This window comes from Paramisgurnus dabryanus, chromosome 21 (genome assembly GCF_030506205.2).
Source record: "Paramisgurnus dabryanus chromosome 21, PD_genome_1.1, whole genome shotgun sequence".
Classification (NCBI taxonomy): domain Eukaryota; kingdom Metazoa; phylum Chordata; class Actinopteri; order Cypriniformes; family Cobitidae; genus Paramisgurnus; species Paramisgurnus dabryanus.
Window position 1 is genome coordinate 7,171,919 of NC_133357.1, and position 24,104 is coordinate 7,196,022.

A 24,104-nucleotide genomic window follows, 5' to 3' on the forward strand; every position below is an offset into this window, starting at 1 on the left:
ATTACACAAGACAAACCTCATCAAGCTTTGAACTTATTTACAGAAGATTCTTTAAAAAAATAAAAAAATGTTGTTAAAAGTCATTGCAAACATCCCGTTTTAAGGTCACAGTCCAGCGGTGTTTTATATCATGCTGTGTTTTGTATTATTGAGTATCATACAGTCATATCTTGTTCACTTTGGCAGTCGAGTTGATTTTGTTGTGTGATGTGTTTCAAAGCGGCTTGATTTAGTTTCTGCTTTGTTCGATCAATACTGAAACTAATTCTTGTTTGGATTGAAAACAGTAATGGTTTACCCATACATATGAGTATATCTTTAGTGAGATGTCTGACTTTGTTGTTGGAGAGAATAATGACTTTGTACCTGAGAGCTGACAGGCTATGAATGAATTTGTCTTTGCCGTTTCACTTAATCCCAACAGCATGCACATGCACAACACGATGAATGGATGCTAATTCGATCAAAACCTTTTTCAGTTTAATCTGATTGTATGAGCGTCCCCTGAGGGTCAGTGTTTGGATGTGAGGAGTCAGACATGTACATCTGTAAACGGATCGATGAGTTACGCCACTTGCTCTGGCACAGATTTATGATGTCGTAAAGCTGTCGTGTGACCTCTACTGTATGTGTTTTCATCATTTGTGGATGGCTGTTGGGTGTTTGACTCTGATCAGTCACAACCTGGAAGTTTAGAGCATTTTTATTTTGAATCCACAGATTTTTGTCTGGGATAAATACTGTTGCACGATCCATTAACCCTTAGCATTCCTGAAAAAGGCGAAAAAATGCCTATAAAGGACACTAATTGTACCTGCTGTGTTAATTGTATCTTTTACAATTTATAATTTTTTGTTTGTTCAAGAAATAATTTTTACACATTGTTGTGATTATTCAAATTAAGTCGTTGCCAGGTTTACCTGTCAGTAAATATTTATACACATAACACATATTTAAAAGTAATTGTTTAAAGAATATATCTTTTCAAAAACAAAAAAAATCCCTAAATTTGAAATTGCTGTTTTGGAGATGTATGTTTTACTTGGCAATTCAAGTTTTGCAGCCTTTCTTGAAATGCTGTTTTTCTATTGTATTAAATGGCTTTGCAATGTATCGCATTACACTGTCAGTTAAGGAGCGCCAATAGATATTGTCTCATTTATAGAGGCGCTGCAGCTCCCCCTTGTGTTTTTTAGAGAGAAATGCAATCATTGCGGTGATCTGAAAGCATCATGATAGGTCAAACAATCATGATGAGACGATTATTTTATTATTGTGACAGCCCTAATTTCCAAAGATATGTAACATATTTAGCTTTTTACTTTTGAGTTGTTGTATGTCATGAAGTTTTCTGTCAAATAATGCAGTGTTTCTCCCACGGTACATTGAAACTGTTTTAGGAGCCAGATTCTTAACTTATATTATGTTCCGGGTCAATTTGACCCGTTTTGATTTTTCAGCTGTCGGATAAACCAGTTAACCTGTGATTTTATTCTTGAAATTTTCTGACTTTTTCTCATTTATGGCCATGAACATGCATGCAAAGTTTAGACATGCTGATATTTTTTGAAGTGTACCAAAATAATTTTGTAACGATTTTGAGGTTCGCGGGTCAATTTGACCCGCATTTTGTTTTGCTCCAAAGCAACTGCATAGACCTAAATTAAATATATATTTTTAGTGTTTGTTGTTTTAGTGTTTGTTGAACATGCATGCAAAGTTAGGATACACTGATGTGTTTTGAAGTGTTTTTTTAGCACAAATAATGATTTTTGGTACGATTTTGATGTTCGCGGGTCAATTTGACCCATAGTTGTTTGTTCCAAGGCAACTGTATAAACACAAATTAAATACATATATTGCGTATATTTTGGTGTTTTACTACCCTGGAAAGGGAAAAGTTAGCTTTTCCTCACTATTTTCAGTACTGATAAAGACTTCCTCAGACACAGAAAAGTAAATGTGAACTATCATTTCTATTTTCAATGTATATGAAATACTATGTAAAGCAGATGAATTCAGACCCACAGTAAATCCAGATGTGAATACAGGTAATGCCAGCTGTGCCCCACAAAACATGACACCAAAATAAGCATCATTTGTGTAAAATGCAAGAGATCAGAAAGCACATGCTTGATGTGTGCACATCATGTAAACAGTGATTTCTTGAATTTGTACAATGAGACTCAAGAACAAAAGATGAGCCTTTTTAGAAAAAGAAAAGCTTCATTTCATTTCACAGCAATATTAAATTGTTCATTTAGGATGTCTTAAACACAGGTATGTTAAAAAAAACCTGTTGAATTAAAATGTAAAATGTAAAATGTTGCAACAGTTTTTTTGCAACATTTGTTAAAACAAACATGTTAAAAATTGTGGTTAAATGCATTTTTTTAAATCTTACTTTTTAATTTAAAGTGTTTATAATGTGTGACAAAGACTGATACTAAAATGGTTCTGTTCATACCTAATCCCTTCTTGTTTTTCATAATGTGATATTTACGGAATTGCATTGAATCCAATGCGGGTCAATTTGACCCGCTCCATCAAAATCGTCACAAAAATCGAACACAATACAAGGGTTAACAAGAGGATACTGAACTTTCAATGTGCTTAAAATCAAATTAATATTAAACGTTCTTTAAAGAGCTATCCTTTCTTTATTTGTTGGGTATCATTACTTCTGGTTTGTGTATTTCAATTTACAGAATTCCTACAGAGTATGTCTCCCAAAAACTTTTTTGTCACGTCTATAACGCATGCATGCTTCCCTCATCCAAAATAGAAAACTTGTAAATAGTCTTGTCTGGACTCTATCATCAGATGTTTAGAAAAATATAAACAGATGGTTTAATATACTGGTAATAAATGCATTCTCTGTGAAGTTTTGAATGCAAATGTCACATCTGTAATGCTGAGTTTGCTCAGAAAATGAATATGAGATGAACATCCGGGCTGAGGTGAGGTTTGAAATGTAATCCTGTACAGACTCTCCTAAGTAAAAGGATTAAGTAAGTGATGGGAGTGTATAGGTGATTGACAGACATTAAGAGTAATGAGAGTCAGTGGCCGGAGGGAGAGATGATGAAATGAACTAAAGATGCTTCATGTAATGATGACTCATTTCTCACAATACATCCAGACGGTCGTCCGGTAAACTCCTGTCTGTCAGATATTTACTCGTACAGACGGTCCAGAAATCTCAGGCTGGGTTTGTCTGCTGGCTTATTATCTCATTATCGTAACATTGTTTGTTGGCATAGCATTTGTAAAAATTGAAAAAGTTCAGCAAAATGTTTTCCCTTATCATCATCATCATTATTATTACCATTATTATTATTATTGAGATTACTGTTGCCGTCTGCACAAAATATTATCACTATCATCTGTTAGTATAATTTATAGTTGTTATTATTATGGACATTACTATTGTTATCATCATCATATGTAGCATTACTTATAGCATTGTAATTATCAATTTTGTTATTATTATTATTGCTGTCAATTTCTGTAATCATAACCATCATTAGAATTATTACTAATGTTATTATCATTATTATTATTATTATTATTATACATACTATTATTACATGATTATTATTATGTAAATACCCATATTATTATTCGTTTATATTTTTTTACTATTACTAATACTATTACTGTTTTATTTTTTTGTTTTTTTATCGTATTTTGTATTTACAAAAAAAATCCTGTCCGGATGTGTTAAAGTTATAGGTAACAGAATATTTTTGCATTATGCCTTGAAAGTGCTTGGTTTTGGTAATATAGTACAGTATAAAACTGGTTTAATACAAAGAGGTATGAAAACTAAACTATGGTAATTTTGCAGTGCAAGAAACCTCGACCTTAAACTTTAATATATGATATTAATGGAAAAACATACCGCCATGAAACTGAAGGACAATGCCCCCCTTTAAAAATATTATAGCTGCTTACATCAGCAAGGTTATATTTCCTATTATCTGTATATTTTATAGATGTAAATTTATGTTCGCTGGCCTTAAAGGACAAGCATAAAATCTGCTCAAAGATGTTCATTGACCCTCGGAAGCATTAAATAGGATCTCTGATCTTAATGAGATTTTATCATAAACACACACACACACATCCATTATTATTGCAGAAAGAATTAAAAATTAAGATAAAATTAAAGCATTACTGTGTGTTCACACCAGACGTTTGAGGCGTCAAATTCGCGTCTACCGTGCGTAGTTGGACGCTTGAACATTTTGAGTGTACTCACTTCATTCGTGCGTGAAAGCTGCTCGGAAATTTGCATCATAGGAGGGATTTCTGCGACTCCGCTCCGCTCGCTCCTGGTTGGTTAATAGAGCACGTTTTTTTATATCACGTGTTTCCTGTCGCAACGCTCAATTTGCATCATTAATGCTAAACGCCATATTTGCGCCGCAAAACCTCCAGACGCGCGTCTACGCGTCTTTACATTGACTTAACATTGAAATCACTCTCGCTTGACGCCTCTACTGCGGCTGGTGTGAACGCAGCATTAGTCTTCAAAAGTACACCAAACCAGTTTACACACTACTGACTGCTGCGACTGCTGCTAAACATTTTACATACTGATAAAAATGTGTTGTCTGAATGCACTGTAGGTCTCTTTGAACAAAAGCGTGCATGTATGTAAATGTAGTGAGATAAAGCTGCTAAGATGTTTCAGGTTTTTAGCACATTGTTATGTAGTTGCTGGGGTGTTCTGGATGATTTAGTTTAGAAAGGTCTCTCTCTCTCTCTCTCTCTCTCTCTCTCTCTATCTCTCTCTCTATCTCTCTCTCTCTCGCACAAATTTTTATAAATAGTTTACTGTGTACGTGGCACAACTTTCTTTTTCGTTTCATTTTATGTATTGTTTTCTCATAGTTTTTTTCCTATTTTCTTTCCATTGTCACTTGGGGTTGGGGTTAGAGTCACTTTATGTTACATTTTTAGACATCCTAACCCACACCCCAACTCCAGGCGAGAATAGTTTTAAAAGTGGAAGAAAAACATAGAAACCAAAACATAAAAGTACATCCTAACCATAAACTTTAACTCTAACCCCAACTCCAAGCAACAATGATTTAAAAATAGGGGGGGGGGGGGAATGACACGAAAAAGAAAGTAAACTATTTATAGAAATATAACACGACTTTCCGTGAGATCATGTTGCCTGTATCAGATGAAGGGGGTTATGGATTTTTAGGCACTTGACAAATATTTTTTTTTAAACATGCACAACCAAAGAAAGCCAAACTATTTTATATTTTGTTAGCTTATAGGTGTATTTTATAGTATTTTATAGGTTCACAGAGTGCTGGCTTAAATGTGACCCTGGACCACCAAACCACTCAAATTTTTTTAAATTGAGATTTATACATCATCTGAAAGTTGAATAAATAAACTTTTCATTGATGTATGGTTTGTTAAGATAGGACAACATTAACATGTATTATATATTGACGGAAGAAAATTTTGTTAAAATAACTTAATTTTACATGATCTTTACTTAATATCTTAAAGATTTTTGGCATAAAAGAAAAATCAATAATTTTGACCCATATAATGTATTGTTAGTTATTGCTACATAAATTCCGGTAAACTTCCACAAAGAATCAATAACAAGTCCTATTAGAGTAGGTTTTAATGATAATAAGCTAAATAAATAACAAGGAGATTACCTTAGTTTAAATCGTAGCTAAAAGATATAAAAATCTACACTGAGATAATGTTATTGGCTAAAGTTAATGCATACAATGTTACCTACAGATCGGCAAAACCTCCCTTCACAGCGGTGATCCATGATCGCCGTCTCCCCTTGTCTTTAGGAAACCAAAACATCTGTTATTTTCAACAAGGTATTTGTTCTAGAGTTCAGTTTAGCAACAAGTCAGACCATTAAAGAAACAGAGACCAGAAGTTTAGTTTTGTCCAGATGCGTAACCACGAAAACATGCAAGCATACGATAAAATCTTCTATAAATAGCACACCTTTTAAAAAGTCATGCAACACAAGTCCAATTTTGCAGGCATATGATACGCCACTCCTTCTCGTTCACTTAATACCACATATCTTTTCATGTCATTTTATGTATTAGTTTTTTTTTAAACCATTGCTGCTGGGGTTTGTGGTAAGAATAAATAAGAAGGACTGGCGTATTACATGCACATAAAATTAGACTTTGTCGTATGTTTTGCACGACTTTTCAAAAGGCGTGCTATTTAAACGCAATCCATGAGAATGGGCTGGGTTTTGTGGTCCAGGGTCACAAATAGTAAACAAAAGCATGCACAACCTGTGTCGGCGGTGCTCGACCAAAAAACAACTTCAAAGGAAAACGTTGGTACACCACAGCTCCAAAAATAAACCATCTATCATCTTCCCACCTTGGTGACGCTTCTAGTCGCCTGGCTTCCCATCAGACCATATTTTCATAACTGAAAAGTGGAGGAAGATTTTTGTCACCATATTTTGAGAATGACCCACATACGGAGGTCTTGCAGTTCCTCTGAATCATCCTCGTTGTCATCATCAAAAACAAACCGAGGAAAGAGAAGAGCTTGAATTTAAATGGAAATGATTTTTTACATTCTCTAAAGAGAACACAATGTCATGATGGATGGAGCCGTTGCTACTATATGGTTGCTAAGGTGGGTGATGATGTTGGTAGGTGGTTGCTAAGGTGTTTTTTTAAGATGCTTTGGGTAATTGAGGGTTGAACAATCAAACACCCAGGCCAAGTGTCATCACGTCAAGCTTAACGACCCAGCATCCAATCAGAAGAGCCGGTGACATTTAGACCCGTCCTCTATATGAATATTAATGCTGAGTGCTTTGTGATTGGTTGAGGTGTAGTTGAATGACAGACAGATCACCAAAAACTCCAGATTTATAATTCAGATGTGACCATCATGAGATATAAAGACTCATGCTGTGACTTTAACCTGACTGCTGCATTTATGTGCACTGAATATAAGATTTAAAGAGTTTAAAATAGTCACAAATGAACTTAGAAGGGAAACCGGTGATGAATTTCCATGCAGGATCTTGAATGCTTTGCAGACAGTTTGTGTGCTTGATGCGGTTTGGCTCGGTTTTATCTCCTCTAACCGGAGACTTTCAAGGCGATGACAGTGAATCGATGTTAAACATTTCTTTCCCTTCAGGTGTTTATGATTGAATGTCAGTGATATTACAGTAAATACTTTCGACTGTCAGTACAGCGTTTACTCTGTATGGAGAGATGATGGGATTGAGATATAAAACAGCTGTGATATCTGCAGGCTTTTCAGATGTGACTGATATATTATTTTATATCAGAATGTCTTTATATCATTTTACATTAATCAGACTTTTTTATAAAACAACAGACTGTGCATCTGTAAAGCTGGGCATCATATATTTAATATGACTAGCAGTGACATTTTAATAAGAATAAGATCAAGCCAGCACAGATAATACGATCAACGTCTGTGATATTGAGGTCAGACTGAGTTTGAGTTAATATCTATATGAGATATAATATTTATAACCAACTATCTGTTTCTTTAACACCATCAGTGTCCTTCTTGATTCTGATTGGATAAGAGCATTGTTTTTGTGGTATTGTCACGTAAGCCATTTGTGATCCTATCTGTGAAATCCAGGATTAAAGTCTCATAATCTAATGAGCATCAAAGTTTGATGTCAATGATCTTACTCAGTCAATATTAAAGATATCAAGATTATACTTTTGCACAGTGTTCTTTACATTAAATATGAGTTTATGTATCACCAAAAATGACAGCTAAGTTTTCATGGGTCACTATTCGTAACATAATACGTTACACTAAACATGTTGGTTTGTTTGCTTGTTCCTTATTGTTTTCAGATATTTCAGAAACAAAGCATCCGTACCCGTGTTCCCTCATAACCTGGCGCTCTGCCCGGCTTTATGAATAATTCATCGGATGCTAAAGACCTCCTTTAATCTTGATTTCCATCGTCGCCCGTTTTACCGTGTCATTCCGTGCCGGATCAGCACATTTCCCGGGCCGCCGCCGTGCGTGTCCGTGTGTTGTTGTGTAGGTGTGTGTTTGCATAAAACATCATTGTCTGTCTCTATGTACATATATCTCTGTGCTGTTACGGACCTCGTGTGGAAAGAATTCAAATGAGGAGGTCTGTCGGCCGCAACACACCATTGGCAAATGAATCTTAACATCTCATTTATCATTTTGTTGCTTTCACCCTCTTTAAACCTTCATTCGCCTTGCGGTCACTGACGTATTACCATTTCGATTAATTCCCTTTAATAATGTAATTATTATTTATATCTCGCCGTTTCTCTTTGTTTTGAACAATAAATCACAACAAATAGAAGAAAGAAAGGACCTCCATTAGGAAGAATGTAATATAATTAAAACCTGTTTAATATTAATAGGATTTTAAAGTCTGACTTGTTTTGTATTATATCAGCTTGGTCTTCAGTATGGACCAGCCTAAACTCAACGATAAATTGTACATATTTTAGGAGTTGGCTAATTTGTATCAATTCATACGAAGTTAATCATGCAAAATCGTACAAAAACCACCACGAAACCGAACCCCTAACCCCAACGTGACAGGGGTCAAGGCAAATTGTACCAAAGAGTACGAATGTGGTCGCATGAATTGATACGAATTAGCCAACTTCTAAAATATGTATGAATTCTCGTGAGATAGCGTTGGTATGGACATATAGACATGATATGAGTTTCTCTTTTATTATTGTTATTGTTTAAAGGAATTACTGTTCCCTTTCAGTCGGTCACTACGACGTCACGTCGTGACCGACGAATTGGGAACTCGCTTAGAGAGACCAATCTGCTTCGAATACTACTAAAACGCCAATGAACTTGGCATTGAGATATTTGCATAATGCTGGCGCCGCCCCGCCAGGTGCGTATATAAGCAGCAGGTGCAAATAAGGAAATTAGCTTTTATTCGCTTCGAAAGCCGGCAGTATCTGCTACTGAGAAGCTACTTTACTCTGTTGGGATTTGATTGCTGAAGTTGGTTGAACTAGCAGTATCACAGCGGACGCTTCGCTTATTCCACGGCTCTACATCTGTTTATTGTTTTGAGTTTAGTGTGTGCGTTGCCTTCCTGTGCGCTCATCAACTAAGCATCTGAGTGAATTTCCCTAAAAGAGTGATACGAGAGAGCTTTGTGCCTTGTTAAAGGCAGCCACTCTCTCGTATATGCGGGGATCAGCGTCCTTTTCAGGATAGCTTTTCGCCCGTGCGATCTTGGATGCGAGAAGTATAAGGGTTCCAGTGACGGTCACGAGCGCTGTCTTCGTGCTCAGGCGTTGAGCACTCCGGGGCTGCGTTCGTGGAGAGTTTCTGTTCTCTCTGTGAGAGCATAACCCTCTTGGATTGCGGAGACGACTGTCGTTTCTACGGGAACGCTGTCCGCGCCTTTGCAGTGCTGACGCCGCCATGGTGCGGCTGTCAAGCGCTCGCAGGGCGCCCTTCGCGTCACTACGCTGAGTAGGACGGAGGATGCGTCCTCCACCTACCGGCCTTCTCATCCTCAGCCGGTTGAGGCTCCGGTGGAGACTGCAGAGTCGTGTTCTACGATGTCTGCCGAATCCATTGGACCTCCTTCTGGTCCCGTCACTTCTGCAGCATCAGAGGGGTGTCCATTTTTCCTCCGAGGCAGAGTCGTTCCGGAGATGGCGGCCGTGCCCGCGAGCGGCGGAGACGGTAGAGTTGGAAAGGTTAACCCCTCTCCGCCCGAACCGTCCCGCCCACATGATTGGTACTTCGGAGCTGCTCGGGCCTCTCGGTCCTCTCCTCCTGTGCCTTTCTTCCCCGACGGCACGAAGAGCTGACGTGATTTGCGGCCGTCCGGCCGTTCAGCTTTCACCCCTCACCTCCCTCACCAACGGAGCCGCTAAGGGCGGGGACCCCTTCAGTGGAGCGGGATGCGTTCCTGGAGGGACCACCCAACCCTTCCCTCCCGTGTTTGTAGACAGTCGTCCGGTTACGGACGCTGCCCATCAGGCATGCCGGAGAGGCGGCTTCAGCCCTGCACGTAATAACGTTGCTGCAGGCTCACAAAGGATTTACCAGGGAGGCCGCGACCTTCAGTCGTGCGATGTCCACCTCAGTGGTTCAAGATCGCCACCTTTGGCTGTGTCTGGCTGACATGACGGACGCAGACGAGAACAACTTGAATGCTCCTGTCTCACAGACCGGCCTCTTCGGCGAGCCAGGGGAGTCGTACAGCTCCGCTGCACAGACTGAGGCGATCTCCTAGGTCATGCCCCGGCGGAACAGAGCTGCCCTTGGTCCACCACGCCGGCTCCTCAGTCTGCCTCTCGCCGTCGGCGTCCTGCGGCGACCACCTCCGTTCCCCTCCTCGGACCCCATCTCGGCAGCGCAGGGGAACCGGTCGTCAGCAGCTCGCCCCGCCCGCTTAGCCGCTTCCCGTGAAAATCGGGAGTTTAAGTGGCCAGTGAAAGGCGACCCGGATTGGCAGAGGATCACTCTTCAGGAGATGGAGCTCCTTCCCCCGATAGAGGGTCGGGTGGAAAATCCTTGGTTTGCATATGTTCCACCGGCTGTTTAGCCGGTACCCACTAACCACACATAGAGTGCATTCCTCTTCCCTCTCCAGGTCTCCAGAGGATCGAGAGAGCCGTGAGCGGGCACACACCAGCTCACCCTACCTCTCCTCTATCGCCAGCGGGTGACCTGAGGAGTCCGAGCTCTCCGCTGAGGAGACCGGACCACCAGCACCCTTATCGGAGTCTGCGCTCTCCGCAGAGGAGACCAGACGACCGTCACCCTCAGCGGGCTCAGGTCAGTGTCACACACATACTGTAGATGTTTATGCTGTCACAGCAGACGCACCGGCAGTCCCACCTGTCTCGCTTCGCTGCCCCACCGCGGGTACTTCGGTAGTGTCGTTATTTCTCCTCGTACGGTGCCTGGGTGCTTGGCTTCAGTTCCCAGCCCGTTTCGTTGGGTTTTACGCACGATCCGCCTCGGTTACGAATCCGGCACACCCCAAAATTCGGGCTTTCGTTTCACTGTAGTGAAAGCGTCCGATGCACATGTACTGCGTGCAAAAGTCGATATCCTGTTGGCGAAGGATGTTCGAGCCGGTCCCTCTTACCGAGATGATGATGATAGGGTTTTTCCAGCCTTTATCTCATAGTACCCAAAATACGCGGCGGGTTACGACCGATTTGATTTACGCACCGGCTCTACGAAGGTGTTCTTTTTGGATGATAACGCCGAGGCTCGTATTTCAATATTCAGATCGGTTTGCAGCCTTAGACCTGTAGACGTGTACTTTGTGTCCATCTCCCCTCGCTTTAGACCGTTTTTCGCTCTGCGTCGTGGGGTGGGCATATTAATACGAAGTACACCATTCGAGCTGTCTCTCTCTCTCCGTGTCTCCATGTGCTAGTCACGGCATTAAAATGTCAGAGAGAGAGCGTTGTTCGCATTCTGCTTTTTTCTACGTCGACTTATAATAGCCCGTTCTTGGCAGACGTGTGCGAACACAGAGAGTTAATGCTTTGGCATCTCGCTCGTTTAAGTCTTCAGGTCGACTGGGAAAGAGCAACTTTGCCCCGTGCAGAGGATCCTTTTTCTCAGTATGGAAATAAGACTCGATCGACTAAGTGGCGTGTTTAACAAGAGCGCGCAACCAGTCAGTTCTGACTTGCCTCGGTTTAATTCGAGGGAAGTACGCGGTCCCTCTGAAACAATTTCAGAAGCTCCTGGACATATGACAGCATGCTGCGACTGTGACGCCGCCCGAGCTGCTTCATATGAGACCGCTTCAGCGTTGGCTTACGATCGAGTCTCGAGGAGAGCGTGGCACACCGACATACACCGTGTAAACATTGCACCTGCGTGTCATTTAAATTTTTTCCCCGTGGTAGACCCGGCATTTCCGATAGAAGATATGCCCCTGAGGGGTCTCCTGGCATTCTGTATATTGCAATGCCCTCAGCACGGGATGATCAGCCACGTATGACGGGCTTGCAGTCTCAGGGGTGTGCATAGCACCCCAACTGCCGCGAGCGGTGCGCTGTATATCTGGGACTTGTACGCTCCGCTATGGAGATGCGAGGGAAGGATGTATTAGTCGACACCGATAACATTGCGACTGTTGCGTTATTTACCGTTAAGGCGGTTTTGCGCTCTCGTCACCTGTCGCATCTCGCTCGTCATCTCCTCCTTTGGAGTCAGAAGCATCTGAGGTCCCTTCGTGCCATTTACATCCCGGGTTCGCTCAATACAGCGGCAGACGCGCTTCCCGAGCTGCGCCCCCGGCGAATGGCGACTCCACCTCCAGACGGTCCAGCTAATTTGGAAGAAGTTCGGTTGTGCGTAGATAGATCTGTTTGCGTCGCCGGACGATACCCACTGTCGCCTATTTTATTCACTAACCGAGGGCAGCCTCGGCGTGGATTCGTTGGCACACAGCTGGCCGCGGGGGGTGCGTAAATACGCATTCCTTCCAGTGAGCTTTATTGCGCAGACACTGTGCAAAGTCAGGCAGGACGAGGAGAGCCTTTTATTAGTCGCCCCGTACTGGATTGGTTTTCAGAGTTAATGCTCCTCGCGACAGCCCCTCCCTGACGATTTCCCCTGAGGAAAGACTTTCTTTCTCAAGGAAGGGGCACATTATGGCACCCGCGCCCCGACCTGTGGGATTTCCATGTATGGTCGTTGAGCGCGCGCAAGGTTTAGGTGATTTATCGCAAGCGGTATCTAACACCATCGACGCGGTTCGAGCACCGTCCACAAGACGGGCTTACGCGCTTAAAGAAACCTTTTTCGTCACCCGGTGCTCTTCGCAACGCGAGGACCCCAGAGAATGCCCATTAACATTGTGCTTTTATATCTTTAACATAGGTTAGATGGTAGGCTGTCCCTCCTCCATTTAAGTTGATATCGCCGCTATTTCTGCTCATCACTCACTTATCAACGGCAGATCAGTTGGCCAGCATGATTTAATTATTACATTTTAAGAGGCGCTCGCAGGCTAAACCCCTCGCGCCCTCCCTCTTTCCTCCTGAGACCTGTCCATGGTGCTGAAGCCTTCAGGTCTCCCTTTTGAGCCTTTGCAGTCTACGAGTCTGATGTTTTTATCAATGAAAACTCTGACCCTGATAGCATTGGCCTCCATGAAGAGAGTAGGGGATTTACATGCATTCTCTGTTGACGATTCGTGCTTTTAGTTTGGTCCTGCTGTCTCACTGAGACCCAGACCAGGCTACGTGCCCAAAGTTCCCACCACTCCCTTCAGAGATAGGTGGTGAGCTTGCAAGCGCTGCCCCCGGAGGACGCAGACCCAACCATGGCTTTGTTGTGCCCCGTACGCGCACTGCGACTACGTGGTTCGCACGCAAAGCCTCAGGACCTCAGACCAGCTCTTTGTTTGTTATGGTGGCCAGCAGAAAGGGAAAGCTGTCACTAAGCAGAGGATGTCTCATTGGATAGTTGATACTATCACCCTGGCTTATAATCTTCAGGGTATTCCTTGCCCCTTTAATTTGAGAGCGCACTCCACACGGAGCGTTGCCTCATCTTGGGCTCTAGCTCGTGGTTCCTCGCTAACAGACATCTGTAGAGCTGCTGGTTGGGCGACACCTAATACGTTCATTAGATTTTACAGTGTTCGTATTGAGCCTGTATCCTCTCGTGTTCTTTCCTCACCAGGGGGAGCACGGAGAACAGTCTCACAGGTCGGCTTGCAGCCTCCATCTGATGCTTCATAACTGTGTCAGTATGGAAGGCCTTCAGAACAAAAATGCGTAATGGTTTGAATTGTTCTTCCTCCGCTGCCTTGGCAGCCTTTGTTGCGGAGCATTGGCTGTCAGCCTTCACTAGCTGCATCCTCGCGAACCTACGTGTTGGCTCGGGCTCCACATTGTGTCCCACCGGGTTCCTTTGTGAGTATTTTCCGTGGGGTTAATCCTACTAGCCCACGTTTCCCTTAGCAGAGCACTGCTTTGCTTACACAGCCACGGCTGTCATTTTACCTCAACTACGGTTGACTTTCGCCCACCATTAACCCTTAAGACGGGTGGTGGCTTCCGCAGCGTTCCTATCCCGCTCAGGTAGGGCGCTTCCCAGTCGCTGGCACTTCTGTGGGGTTAAAGGAACATCTAGTGCCCGGCCTTCTGCCTTAAAACCTAATTCTCCTTATCCTTAAGTGGAACCGGAGGGCTTTACGCAGACACTGGAAGAGGTCAGCCCCTAGTGGCGTTTTGGTAGGGATTCCCAATTCGTCGGTCACGACGTGACGTCGTAGTGACCGACTGAAAGGGAACGTCTCGGTTACGGATGTAACCCTCGTTCCCTGAAGGAGGGAACGGAGACGTCACGTCCCGTCGCCACAGGTGCTGCCACCTGCTGTTACGGCCGGTCACACTTTCCGGCTTTCTCAGCGAAAAAGAAGCTAATTTCCTTATTTGCACCTGCTGCTTATATACGCACCTGGCGGGGCGGCGCCAGCATTATGCAAATATCTCAATGCCAAGTTCATTGGCGTTTTAGTAGTATTCGAAGCAGATTGGTCTCTCTAAGCGAGTTCCCAATTCGTCGGTCACGACGTGACGTCTCCGTTCCCTCCTTCAGGGAACGAGGGTTACATCCGTAACCGAGACGTTTTCCACAATAAAGTATTAAAAATCAAAATCTATATGCCCATATATATATATATATATATATATATATTGAAGAAAAATGCGATAACTTTCTAAATAATGTGATTTACAATTTGAGATTTTTTAAGTTTGTAAAATCTATTAAATATAAAATAAATTAAAAACGAAAACTTATATAACCAACATAATATGTTTCAATTTTTTTCTGGTAAACGAAAGCCGTCTCTCTGCTATCTGCATCAACCTAAAACTTTGACTACAGATATATTGACTATAATAATACAACAAGTATTAAAATCATTCAGTTATTGTAAACCATAGTGATTTTGTGATATGCACTTTTGCATTTCCGGTAATTTATTTATATATTGCTGGCTTACCATACTGTACAGTAGACTAACCAAGCAAATCAGGCTTCATTGATCATTTTATCATGAGCTGGGAATTGTGTAGTGGTTATAGTACATAGGACTGATTGGGCAGTATTGAAAAACATTCATATCTTTAAGAATTTCGCCAATAATATCTATATACGATAAACATCTCAGTATTTCCTAGGAAGTGTAATGAATGTTTTCAAAGTCATGTGAGATGTTGCAATCACCTTTATTAAAACAGCTTACTAAATTGTGGTTGTGCCTCATACATCCTGAAAAGTGAAGCTGCTGGCTCTTTGATTGCCCCCTGGTGGCTGGATAAAGTACAAGTCATAAACCCCGCCCTCTCAAAAAAAGAAACGAAAAAATAAATTACACTTCCAAATTAAATTTTCCGAAAGATGCATGGTTGTTATTACACTGATATGTGTTCAATTAATCATTTTTGTGATAAGGTTCAGTTTAGCTAGAAATTTGATGCTATAGAAACGGGCGTGTCTTTATGATTGACATTTGTGATTGACAGCTTCTCTAAGTGGACTCTCGGAGCTTCGTGGGAAGATTGAAGATACAACAAACTATTCATTTTCGATATCTGATTTATTTTACACAGACAAAATGAGTATTTACTTACCTTGTTTTAGCAAGCCAGTCAAATAAGACGTTCAAGGGGCGTGGTTAAATTGGGCGTTCCAGCGTTTGGGCGCATGTTTGATACCATGGCTCCGCCTCTGGGCTCCACTGACGATTCCTTCTGCGCATGCCTTGGTTCCAAACTGATGTTTTTGCGTAACATGTCAGCGGCCATCGTCGTACATTTTTACGTTCAGTTCATTACAATGGAAGGAAGCGTCGCCGCGTTGTCCAAATTTTTTAACGTCTATGTGCGTCACTCAGAAAACAACAGGCCAATCAGAAGAGAGGCTCATGAATATTACTGAGACACGCCAAAACGTCTCGGTTACGTATGTAACCCTCGTTCCCTGAAGGAAGGGAACGGAGACGTCACGTCGTGACCGACTGAAAGGGAACGACCTGTTCTTAGCTTCATATCCAAAAATAAAACTTTAGAAAAATTTGAAATATGGGACCTTTAAATGACAGGGATTTTTTCCCTGTTTGAAAATATACAGCTGCACAATATGCAAGCTTACGTCTGACCTCAGTGTACATTTCTGACCGAGCTTATGTTACAAAGAAGGGTCATATCAGATCATCACCATACCGATAGATGGTATTGTCTTTTCCTGTTTAGCGAGGAAAAAATATCAAAATATTACCTTTATAATTTGTTAAACAGGCTCAAGATTCATTCCTAAATCCTTTGCAGTATATGTGTTGTTTACTAAGCAGTATTGATTCTATAGGGTTACAATATGTTTTATTAAATACACATCTGCATAGCCTGAAGGAAAAGTTTAATATCTCACTTATGTTGTAAGACTCATGAGACCAGCGCTTTATTTCCACAGCGCTCTCTCTCTCTCTCTCTCTCTCTCTCTCTCTCTCTCTCTCTCTCTCACTCTCTCTCTCTCTCTCTCTCTCTCTCTCTCTCTCTCTCTCTCTCTCTCATCCTCTCTCTCTCTCTCTCTCTCCTATCTCTCTCCTCTCTCTCTCTCTCTCTCTCTCTCTCTCTCTCTCTCTCTCCTCTCTCTCTCTCTCTCTCTCTTTCTCAAATGATTGAGGCTGAGTTTCATCATTTAAAGTCTGTAACTGATGGGGATTCATCAGACAAATATATACAGTCCTGCATCAGATATTTCCATCGGTTGAGCCAATATGGTTTCGCAGGTTGGGATGATGTTCTGTTCACTACAGAGTCGCAGTATTTTCTTTCTTTTTTTATTTTACATTAGCTTACAATATGGCTTACGTTCAGTATCATTGTCTCTGCACATTTTAAAGCAATTTAGTATAAAACCATGACACGCATCAGCTCTACAACCCACAACTTTATCCCAAAATCCTCATCCGGTTCTGCTCCTCGATTGTTTAATTACCCAGAATGCACTGCATCATTTCCAAAGATTTGTTTTCCTGCTGTCCTGAATCTAACCAACTAGTTTATTTTTTTGCCATTGACCTGTGAAGATATTTGATAGTGATAGCAGACTAATCTGCTGTGCTACAGTAACTTGCATACATTAGACAGATGAATATTAATGGCTTTTCTCTGATGCTTGATATTCATCTTGCACCATTTCAATAATTAATTTGACTTAATCCCCTCAGTTCGCTTTCATTTGTCGTTTTTAAACGATTCCAGTTAATCAGTCGAATTCTTCTGGGTTTTTTACATGATGGACGACAGATAAAATTTTCAAATAAATTACAATCTAAACCCTTTTATTGCCTTTCTGATTTACACTGAAGTGTAAAGGGCGTGTTGTCTTTATTCACTATATTGACAGACAGCTCTGTTTCCTATTAATGTGTAATGGATACAACACCACACAGTCCAATATTTTAGAAAGCTGCAAGGTTTGTTGGCAACAGATGAAAGCAAAGCTCTGAACGTTGAGCCTGAGTTGGATACCCTGACATATAGTCGTGGGTTCAATCCCATGTAATATTTTGCAGAAAGAACGTTCGCTGTATGTTTGCAATGGGTTTTGTAACTTGTGATCTAATATCACATTTCATCGTGAGTCATTTATGCTGCAAATCAAGAGACCGGATTATAATGAAGCCTTGGGAATATCATTTGACTTGGTCCAAACAACCACCTATCAACCATCCATAATACCATAGCAACTATGCAGCAACATGTGAAGTTGATTTCTTTCATTATTCTCCGTAATGTTAACAAGTGACACAAACTTTCAGTTTTCTCACCTGTGTGATCATCATAGACGAGATGAGATGAGATGTCTCATTATTCCAGGTCATTTTGCCAGTTTGTATTTGACAGTGAAAACCCTTGACAATATATTTTGTTATACTTTCTCTTATTCTGATGAAACCCGGTGCAATGAGCGTGTTACATACTTTACATGTACAGTAGCTTCACTATTATAACAAGCCATCTGAATCTGCATTAAAATGAGCAAGGAATAAGAGAGCTTGTGTCATAATAAACCTGATTTATAACCGAACGCAGCCAGGTGAGGCATTAGTTAACATCAATTTATAATCCTGTACGAATGTGGTTGCATTTCACCACAACATCAAAACGCAACCCAGTCTCATGGAGTTGCGTATAAATAGCACGAAGTGTAAAAATCATCCAATACATACGTCAAATTTCAATTTGGTGTTCATATGATACGCCAGTCCACTCATTCATTTAAACGGCGCATCTTTTTTGTCGTTTTATTTATTGGTTTCTCAATTTTTTTGCTATTTTTTAACATTGTCGCTTAGGTTGGAGGTTAGAACAACTTTTGGTTACATAAAAATTACATCCATTTCCCCATTCCTAACTCCAAGTGACCATGGCTTAAAAAGTAGACAAAAACATGGAGAAACCTGTATATTAAATAACCTCCTTAAGCAAATCTCAAATCTACCGAGCCCCTAAGGTAACATTTAAAAAAAAAGAAAAAAAAATGTCAAGTTTAGTTTCATGTGCTCACAGGAAAGCGAAAGTTTCACGTCCGCACGCGAAAGTTTCACGTGAGCTGGCGAAAGTTTCACGTGAGCACTCGAAACTAAACTTTATTTAATTATCCAACATTATGTGCTTTTGGATCTGTATGATACAAAATTAACCTCCAGATGCTCAGAGAATCTCTTTTCGCTTTATATAATTATGAATGAATCAATTCTACTGAATGAAAAATAACAGGCATCCATTACACATCTTTACTCCATTACACAACTGAAAATATTACACTTTGATATTTTCACCCCTAACAAATGGGTCAAAGCATTGACTTCACTGCTGAATAAATGTCAAAGGAAAGAGTTAAAGTATTCAGGAGACTGTTTCTGTGCTCTTCGGTTTTAAATCTTACAACACAGCGTTACAGAAGACACCTCTTTCCTCATTTGCATAATTACATATGTAGATTGTCATGCATAATTAATATGCGTCAGATTTTCGCCCATGCCACATTAAGGGACCCGCTGTTTAGTCAAGCCAGGGAACCCAGGAGTATTGGACAGGCGTTTATCAAAAGGGTTGTGTGTTATAAATATGTATGAGGACGGTGAATCATGGACAGTTTCAGTTATGAAGGTGAGCAAAGATCTCACTGGATCACAGACAGATTTACCATCAACTGACAGAAACTGATTCATTTATCTATTTAACTACATATGTAATGTACAGTATTTATTCATTACTAGATTTATATATAAAAAACAGAATATATATAGGAGGACTCAATTATATTGTCGGCTCCCTGCTGAATGGAGATGTAGTGTTATAGATCCACATTATAATAATAGACAGAGATGCTTATGGGATTGGATTATGAAAGGAGGTTTATTATACTTTGAAAAAAAATCTACAGCTTTGCATGTGTTCATATTAACACCCCATGACAGATAATGAAAGATATCATTTATTTATAATACTCAGTGATTATTTTACAGTAGTGAGCCAGGAGTAATGTCTCTCTCGCTCTCTCTCTCTCTCTCAATGTCTCTCTTTCTGTCTCTTTCTCTCTTTGTCTATCTTACTGGAGACAGAAATCAATGTACTGTAAGCATTGTAAAGGGGAATTACTTTGTTCTGGTTTCTGTGAAGCTTTTGGACTTCACATTGATAAAACACCTCTGATGTCTTTTTTAGTGTCTTTAACTCATTCCCCGCCAGACTTTTTTTTTTAAGTTGCCCGCCAGCATTTTTTTGTGATTTTCTAAAATGTTTCACAAAATGCCTTTCAGGGAAATTTTCTTCTATAAATATATAAACATACAAATATATCAAATGAAAGAACAGACCCTCTGCTTTCAAACAAACAAAACAGGATACAAAATTTTCTTTTTATAACCTCTTAAATATGGGTAGGTTTCTTCAAAAATACCAAATTTTGAGCAAAAAGCTTAAATAATTGCATTTTTGTAAAGGAATTTTGTTAGAGATCAGATTCAGGGGTGCGTTTCCCGAAAGCATTGTTAGCCAACTACTGTTGTAAGTTTCGTTGTTACTGACAAAGTTCAACGATTTGGTATTGGGATGCTAAACAATTAATCGCGATTAATCGTTAGCAAAAAGGTTTTTGTTTACATCACATATGTGTGTAAACTGTGTATAATAAATATGTATATATAAATATGAACACATTCATGTAAAATTTTAAGTAAAAAAAAATGTATATATTAAGTATTTATATTTATATATAATATAAATTATACATAAATATACAAATGTAGATACACATGTAAACATTTCTAAAACATATACATGCATGTGTGTACATTTATTTATACAAAGTTATTATACACAGATCACACACATATATGATGTAAACAAAAACTTTTATTCTGCTAATGATTAATCGCGATTAATCGTTAAGCATCCCTAATTTGGTGTTTCCAGAAACCATAGTTCAAATTAACATTCGCAATTTGCATCCCACACTTGTGTGGTTTGAACGACAGCTCTTGACCTGTCATTAGAAGCATTATCATATGTAGACTTACTTTGATCATGCTTTTGAACAAAATGAGCAAAAAACATGTAGTACAATGTATATCCATCATTCTAAATATATTAAAATTTTATTTTTCGTCTTTAGGTTTGTAAACAGAATTAAAGCGCTGCATTTAAACTGTGCATGTGCGCAAACCTACAAGCTTTAAGACCCTGGGGAATCCCTGGGAGGAGAGGTACTTGCGCGTGAATTAAATATCTTTAAAATAGACAACAGATAACTAAATCACGATAACAAAATCAGTTTTCCGATGCAATATATGTTATTTACAGCTGTAATCTGACATTAAACCGATTTACACAGATTAATTAGTACTTCACCTCCCACGTGACGTCATCAATGTTGTTAAACCAACATGGTTCAAACAACGAATGTGCGACAAAGTTACTATGCTTTTGAGAAACTTGACAAGGTAGTTTGTTTCTCTAACTATGCATTGTACTATGTTGGTTCAGCAGCTTGTTGCGTCGTTGTTCGGGAAACGCACCCCAGAACGATTATTAAAACATCGTACACTGAGTTCTTGCTTCAGTTTTTTATAAATTGGGTAACAATGCCATCTAGTGGATAATAGTGGAATTACAGATTACCGTAAAAACTCATCAGGAAAAGTCATTGGCAGGGAAATGTTTTCTCTTAATTGAATGGCGAAAACGAGTTAACAACGCTCAACGTGTATGTTTGAAAAACCAAATGCTTGAGCAATAAATGTTGTTAGGCACAAAAAAACTTAAATCACTGTTAAATACGCCTGGAGTCGCTTATTGCTTTCATGAGGAGGTGTTAACAGCAATGTGATGAGACAGATGTTTGGTAATTATATATATATTAATAATGTATCTATAAATATACTAATAGTAATGATCCCAGTGCTTCATTTGCCCATCTGTACTGTAGATAATATCCTGTGTTTGTTTTCTTGTTTGCTGTGAACAGAAGCTCTCTCACAGTAATGTGCTGGAAATTATTCTCATTTTACAGTGAGATTAGATTTATGTCCTAACAAAAGAACTGTGTTACTCTTACACCCCCTATTCATCAATAAAACATTTGCAGCAATGCCGTTTATCTGTGAGGTCTAAAATGAGACGAATAATGATTCTGGAGAGGAAGATTATTATTGTTATTTCTTATTAATAGATTCTGTGCTCTTATAAATATCATGAACTTACAGCTTAGTTATGTTATCTTAGTTATCTCATGTTATTTTCGGCATTTGCTAATATGTAACTGTTAACATTATTTAATGCACAATGAACTGACATGAACAATTGCATTGGCATTAACAAACTTTAGCAAAGATTAAATAACGCTGAAAAATGATGTTGTTCACTGTTAATTCAGGTGCATGATAATATGTCATTGCGATGACACGTGCGTCATCATATGACATCATCATCTGGGATTGATGCAGGACGTGTTTGCACAACACTCCTTGAAAGGTGTTATATACACTCACCTAAAGGATTATTAGGAACACCATACTAATACTGTGTTTGACCCCCTTTCGCCTTCAGAACTGCCTTAATTCTACATGGCATTGATTCAATAAGGTGCTGAAAGCATTCTTTAGAAATGTTGGCCTATATTGATAGGATAGCATTCTGCAGTTGATGGAGATTTGTGGGATGCACATCCAGGGCATGAAGCTCCCGTTCCACCACATCCCAAAGATGCTCTAATGGGTTGAGATCTGGTCACTTGGGGGGTCCATTTTAGTACAGTGAACTCAATATCATGTTCAAGAAACCAATTTGAAATGATTTGAGCTTTGTGACATGGTGCATTACATGATGGTCATTAAGGGATGGACATGGTCAGAAACAATGCTCAGGTAGGCCGTGGCATTTAAACGATGCCCAATTGGCACTAAGGAGCCTAAAGTGTGCCAAGAAAACATCCCCCACACCATTACACCATTGTATTAATGAGAAATTGAACAGGTGTTCCTAATAATCCTTTAGGTGAGTGTACAGTAGGCTATTTGTGTCACGTGACCATTTCTAGAGCATTGGGCAAGTTCTGAGATATTGAAATCAACGAATGAATGAGTTAACAGAAAAGATAAAGTATATCTTAGTGTTTGTCTGATTTAAAAGTGTTGTGCACTTTATTGAAGGTTAAACAGTCGTGCTTTGCCCTCATTCAGCAGACCTGCTTTCATTCTGCTGTAACAGATGGGTCTTTTTGACTCTTTCCACCTTCATGCATTGCATAACTAAAACAATTCAACCCTATAAATAAAAGCTGGACCTGAGTAGAGTTTAATCTAAATTAAAAACTTAATTAACCAGTAGATGCATGTTGTTTATGTGTATGAGGATGAGGATGTTGTCCAATAGCCAATCAGTGACTTGCTTTCCAAAGTCAAGTGCACATAACAGGAGAATGAGGACATCTGCAATTTTGTAGCAAATTAACAAATGCCACAAATTTGAATAGATAGAAAATCTTTGACATTGCAAAAAGTGCATTTTGCTATCTCATCTATGCAAAATTTTATGGTTGGCTACAATTGCATTAGCATTACAATATATAGAATATAGTATTATCTGCATTTAGCATTTGTTGCTTTGTATACCTTTTTTATTGAACATGTGACCTACTGTATGTTTAATCCTATAGGCTCACATTGTACAAGTGTATCATTTGATTCCTGCAGGAGGACTTCATCTGTCTGTACTGATGTGATCTGTTAGTGGTCCCCAGATCAGACAGATGATGTTGAATGATCCTCATCCTTGCTGAGTTTTTACTTTTAATCAACTTTTGATTTTTAAGATCAGCCTGAAGGTTTCTGTCGATGTCAATCTGTTCTTGTCTGCATATGAGAGTTTGATGGCATCATAATGTGGAATTCTTCTTTGCTTCAGTGTGATATCAATACAAATATTTGATGAAACGCTCACAGTTTGATCTGACCGGTGCTGAACCACAGGAGCTGTCAGTATAAAGAGATTAGCTGGAGGCTTGTGTGACTGTAGATGTGAATCGCATACTCAAGAGCATATAGGAAGTTTTTTTATTTCCCTCCGGTTCCCAGTGTGCATCAAAGTAGATAATAAGATACACACGCTTCCGTGTCTTGTTTTCTATTTAAAGCAAAAAAATATTTTATTAGGATAAGCTAAGATTTCAGATAAAATCTTAAAGTTTAAAGATTGTATTTGATGTTTAAATATTAGGGCTGTCAATCAATTAAAATATTTTATCTAGATGAATCACATGATTATCATGAGTTAACTCGTGATTAATCGCAACTTAATCGCACATTTATATCTGTTCTATATTTACATTAATGTAACACTTTTCAAGTATTTAATACTCTAATCAACATGAGCATTGACAAATATGAATGCTTTATGCAAATGTATGTTAATTATTAGTGAAAGAGTCAGCAAAGATAATTTTGAAAAAAAAATCGAGTTAAAAGATTTTTTAAGGTTCAA

At 39.7% G+C, this 24,104-nt stretch overlaps 1 protein-coding gene across 4 annotated transcripts in view; it reads left to right on the forward strand.

Annotated features, from left to right (window-relative positions):
- Positions 1-24,104, forward strand: part of dlgap4a (discs, large (Drosophila) homolog-associated protein 4a) — a 131,224-nt gene that overhangs the window by 43,453 nt on the left and 63,667 nt on the right. The window lies entirely within an intron of this gene.